The sequence below is a fragment of the Drosophila pseudoobscura genome, chromosome X (genome assembly GCF_009870125.1).
Source record: "Drosophila pseudoobscura strain MV-25-SWS-2005 chromosome X, UCI_Dpse_MV25, whole genome shotgun sequence".
Taxonomy (NCBI): domain Eukaryota; kingdom Metazoa; phylum Arthropoda; class Insecta; order Diptera; family Drosophilidae; genus Drosophila; species Drosophila pseudoobscura.
In genome coordinates this window covers 57,476,852-57,482,166 of record NC_046683.1, presented here as the reverse complement: position 1 = coordinate 57,482,166, position 5,315 = coordinate 57,476,852, and the positions used below count along the sequence as shown (strand labels likewise).

General features: G+C 45.2%; 1 long non-coding RNA gene across 1 annotated transcript; it reads left to right on the top strand.

Annotated features, from left to right (window-relative positions):
• Positions 1–1,153: 1,153 nt before the first annotated feature.
• LOC26533220 (uncharacterized) lies at positions 1,154–2,439 on the top strand. The gene is made up of 2 exons (XR_004470552.1): positions 1,154–1,557; positions 1,670–2,439. It is a non-coding gene; the product is annotated as an uncharacterized lncRNA (long non-coding RNA).
• The last annotated feature ends 2,876 nt before the right edge of the window (positions 2,440–5,315 follow it).

The window sequence follows — 5,315 nt, the reverse complement described above, 5'->3', positions numbered from 1 at the left end:
CTCTTTCGTTTCATTGTCATTTCGTTGCGCGCTCTTGGGCAGAGCTCTTCTCCCTCTCTCGCTCTCCCGCTCTCGGGCTATCTGGCTCTCTTGGTTTTTCGCGTTTGTTTTTATGCATTCACTTTCGTAATATTGCTCTCCTGTTCTCTCGCCTGCGCTCCGCTCTCTCTGTTTTTGCTGGCAGTACGTCCCCCACACTAGTTCGTAACAAACTGCTTCTTCTTGTTGTAAACTGTACGTCGTCGCTGCTATTCCTCTGCCACTGCCACTGCCCCTGGCTCTGGCTCTGCTTTTGGGCCTCTGCGTCTGGTCGGCCACTACTTTGGTCGTTTTGGGCCACTACTTTGCTTCGCTTCGCCTCGGTCCTCTGCTTGTAAATTGATCACACAACTGTCGACATTTTTTCCCGCTCTGTGTGTTGTGCTGTACTACTATTCCATTACATTGCTCCTTCCCTGCTCCATTTGTACTTGCAGCAACTGTACCAAAAATAGGGTTCCGTAGAGGTTACACGATACACGATTACACGTCGAGGTTCTACAGAGAGACCATAGACCATAGACCATAGGAATCAACAAATCAAAATCCACCAATTACACATTTGTTCTACATATTTCTTTTTGCCCACCTTTTCTGCCTGTTCATCGTTCCTCTTTTCAGCCCTATGGGAAAGTTGAATGAACCATTGGCTGCTCTCTGTCTCTGTCTCTGTCTCACTCCCCGTGTCGGTCGTCCCCCGCACCTCCCCCCCCACACTCTGTACTCTATCTACAGGGCTGGAGATCCCGGAATTGCTATTGGAATCTCTTGTTCTTGCTTTGGTTTTGGTTTTGGTTTGTATTTTTTGATTTTTCACGTGGGTGAATTGGTTTTTTATTTACGCATTTCTCTGTTTTTATTCCCACTTTATTTTGCTCGTTTTGTTCTGTTCTCTTTCGTTTCGGTGTTTCCATTGTAATTGCCGTCACAAAACAACGCAATAAAGACCATGGGCTATGCCCGCTGTGGGGGCAAGTGGGTGGTGGCATATCGAATAGAACCCCGTCTTATCTACACATTTGAATGCCAGACCAAAAATATGATATAACCATGGAAATCCGAATCAAAAGTAAGCCATAAAGAACTTGAAACAGGGTACAATGCTAATGGCGGTTTCAGGTGGGTGGCAGGTAATGGCGGAAGGGGTTTCAGATAGGATATTCCCGATATGTAGGCTTCATAGGTTAAAGTTCAGGTTAAGTTGTACTTTATTATAAACAAAATCGTTTGAATATTTATCGCAGACAACCCCATAAACAACATAAACATAGGCACCGCCATCCGACCAATCAATCAACCCTTGCGGCCGAAGAAAAGCCCGTAAAGAACCCAGGAATACCATGCCATGCGTGTCTGGTGCGTGTGGAACCCCGTAGGAATGGAGTGAGTGAACGGAACGAAACGAAACGGAACCCCAAGGAACGGAGCAAGTGGGCGATGTCTGGTGTCTCTTCTATGGTTTCACCTGCCTCGAAAAACGGGGTCAAATATTCACTGGGTGCTGGCTATTGCCAATTGGTAGTAAATATTTCTTTGACTGTTTCTCTTCTTGTAGATCATCCTCTTTCTCTTTCTCTTCCTACTTCCTGCTCTCACGCTCTCCGCCCCTTGCCCGGGAACACAAAAACAGCTTTCCAGAGAGATCTCCTCCGCTCTGGCATATCCGCATCCACATCCGCACTTCACAGAGATACAGACAGAGAGACCGAGAGAGAGAAAGAGAGAGATACAGACCATGGCAGGTTTGCGTGTGCTCCGTCGACTCCGGGGTCCAAAGTCCATGTTTTGGCTCAAAGCATTCGCTTATAACGGCTCTAGAGACTCCAGTTGTTTCTTTTCCAAATACCCTACGCCACACAGAGACCATCACGTCTGTGGAGCCCAGAAATCGAATCTCAGTGTGAAAATATATCTTATTTGTAGAAGTAAAGCCTTGAAATGTATCCACTTTCCCAAGACTCATTTTGGTCGTACCTTTGTGTATATTTTTCCTATACAACGGAACCGTCTCCAAGGTACGATCTCTAAGGGTATCTATAGCTTCGTTCTCTCATTCTTTGTCATCCTTTCCTCTTTTAGTCGCTATTTTTTTTTGTGTTTCTTTCTGTTGTTGCTTATTTTTTCAGCTTCAGTTTCAGAAAAGTTGGCTTGCAGTCCGTTTCTCTGCCTCCTCTGCTTCTCCTCTGCCGTTGCTGCCGCTGCTGCTGCTCCGCTTTGGCGTCGGCGGCGCTCTGTATCTGTATCTTTGTGTCTGTTTTCCTCAGTCCGTTTTACTTTTTGCACATTGCATAACTGTTCATTAGCGAAGGCCGTTAACAACAATAGCTACAGCGCTACAGAGATACAAAACAGCAACAAAATGTTGCCAAAGCACGTCTCTCGTACGACAAAAAACAAAACAACTAAAATCTAAAAAAATGTGCTCCAATGCCAAATCTTTTTACGACTTTAATATATATTTTATTGACCTGTATTTGTCGCTCTTTCCCAAACAATAAACCAATCAAAATAATTAACCAAAAAAACAATAATAAATCATTCAAAAAGATCGAAAATCATTGATCTACATACACCAATGTGGGATGGAGGGGAGCGGGGGGCTGTTCTCTATTCCATTCCATTTTCATTTTTGTCATGTGCCTCCACATAAACGTTGTAAATTACAGTTCCCCCTCGCCCCCACCTTCCCCCCGCACTCAGTGGTTTCTATTGTATTTCTAACGTTGTAAAATTTACATATTTCTCTGTACATTTCTCAAGTGCAAAAATTCAATTCGCAGAAATCTATAGAAAACTGCATACAAAAAAAAAAAAGCAAACTCGAACTTTGGCTGGGGGATGCATAACTGGAATTTCCTGAAGGGGTGGCGGATGTGTGGGGGGGGGGGGCGCCACTCAACAGCTGGCGCTTAAATTGCATTCGCCAGTCGTCCGGGAACTGGCGATGGAAGTTGCAGCGATTAAAATAAATCATTAAATTATACAATATTTGTATTTACTCTCGCAGTGTTGATCTGTCGATCTGTTGATCGAGTGGAATGCACACAGAGATCCGAGATTCCAGCAATTTGTGATTCTATTTTCAGCTGAAACAGGTGTACACCGGACTGGAGTGACTGTGGCTATAATTAGACGTGGAATTCCATGGGAGAGAGAGACAACTCTGCAAGCTTCGAGGGAAATAAAAACCAAATCAGACAAGTCAGACCCTTTAATCGTAGATGTTTTTTGAGGGAATCCCCTCTAAAATTTTCATAGATATTTATTGGTTTCCCAGGAGAACCATATATACTCGCATTTCCGCATTCCTCCGAAAAACAAAGTCAAAATGCATTTTCCCCAGAATGATCTTCAAAAGATCTTCTCATTGTCTGTCCTCCCAGCCCCTTTTTCGACTTCTGCCTCCATCTGCTTCTCTCGTTCTCCTTTGAGTGATTGTCGGCTTTGGTTTTTGTCATCTATTGAGACTTCCGGGTATCTAAATTTGTTTCGCCCCCAAAAAATATGATATAGCTTTTGACATGGGGAATGTCTGCGCTGCAGCAGCAGCAGCAACGATGACGAAGGGCAGGAGAAATTCTAAATAAATACAATATGAAAATTACCACACAAAAATATGATGTTTTTGCCTAGAAGATTGCAAGACTGGGATCTTGGGGTACTCTATCCCCCCTCTCCCTCTCCCTTTCCCTCTCTCTCTCTCTCTCTGTCTTGACACTCTTGTCATTTCTGTCATTTGGCTTGCAACGAAGCCAAAACGATGACAAATTACTTAGAAAATGCAACAAAGTTGCAAAAGTTCCACCCCCCCGCACCCTCTACGACCCATAACAGGGGTAGGGGGCTGGGCTGTCAAAAAAGAGGGGCTATGGAGGGGCTGAAGAGTGGCGTAAAGATTGTCCGCAAATTGAATTTCCGCAAAAATCCCGGACTCGTGTATCTGTCGCTCTGTCTCTTGAACAACAATTTGCAACTGTTGCATGGAAGCCACAAGTAAGTCGTGCCCGACCCCCCCCACCGCACCGCACCGCACACCCCTGCTCCCTGCGCCCCAAAAACGCAGCAGACATCCCCATTCATTCATTCTTCTCGTCCACACTCTTGCAGCACTCCTTCTTGCTCCTTCCATTTGCCCCCCTTTTTTGGTTGTTGTTTTTGTTTTTTTTGGGAAGCCTGCGCTTCTTCGTGTTAATTGCTGTCACATGACAAGAGTGGGGCGACAGGCGAAAGGATGTGTCTGTGCGCGCCACAAGTGTAAAGTGGATCAGAAGAGGGGCTGCCTCTCCCCGTTGGGGGGTTGGGGGTGGGGCAGTGTGGGGGGTGGGTCGTGGCAGATGCGTTGCAGATGATGATGCCCCGACCCTCCACCCTTTTAGCCACTCGTTTTTCTTTTTTTCGGTGGCCCATTCCCGTTGATGATTCAATTTCGGGCAAGTGCAATCTGTCAAGGGGCTTGGGGGAGGGGCAGCCCCCCCACCCACTGTCATAAGTGATTTGTACAAAGTGTTTGTGTGTTTTTCCTGGCGCGCTTTTCATTTTCCTTCTCTCTCTCTGCCTCTCGTCTTTTTTTTGTTCATCTGACATTTTGTTTGACACTTAACGGACACCCGTCAAAGCGGACAGAGCGGCAGGAGTCGGAGAGAGGACCATCCATTGGTCTAAGCAAATGAAAGATTAGATAACAGATCCCCCTCCACCAAGTTACTTAGTTGCATTTACCGTTAGACGCAAGGCACGTGGCACGTGGCAGTTGCAACGACGTCATCGATAACACTTTGTGGCAGGAAAACAGAAAAACCAACGGAAATTGAATTGAAACACAGAAATGCAACCGTGCGCTTATAGCAGTAGCTGCCATCTCGGTCTCTCTCTCTCACTCTCTGGCTACTGCAACAAAAATAACGACCGACCGCAAAATGTTTACGAGCATCGAATAAAACATGCACAAAAATGTCATTAAAAAAGGAAAGAATGAGCAAGAAGCTTGGAAGAACAAGAAGAAAACGAAGAGGGAGGAATAGGGGTGGAAGAAAGAACCGTTAGAGAGAGAGAAATAAAGAAAGAGAGAGAGAGAGAGAGAGAGAGTGTGGGATTTAGGGATCATCGGAATGCCCTATAATCACGATTTCTATAGAAGAGATCGAAATGGAGATCGAATTATAAAAGTTTAAGGCTTATCCTCTCATTTTCTTCGCCTAACTTTGGAAACTGTACAACACTGGAGCGGATTTTGGGTGTTTTACTATGGTTAAGCTCTAATTTCCTATTATAACTGC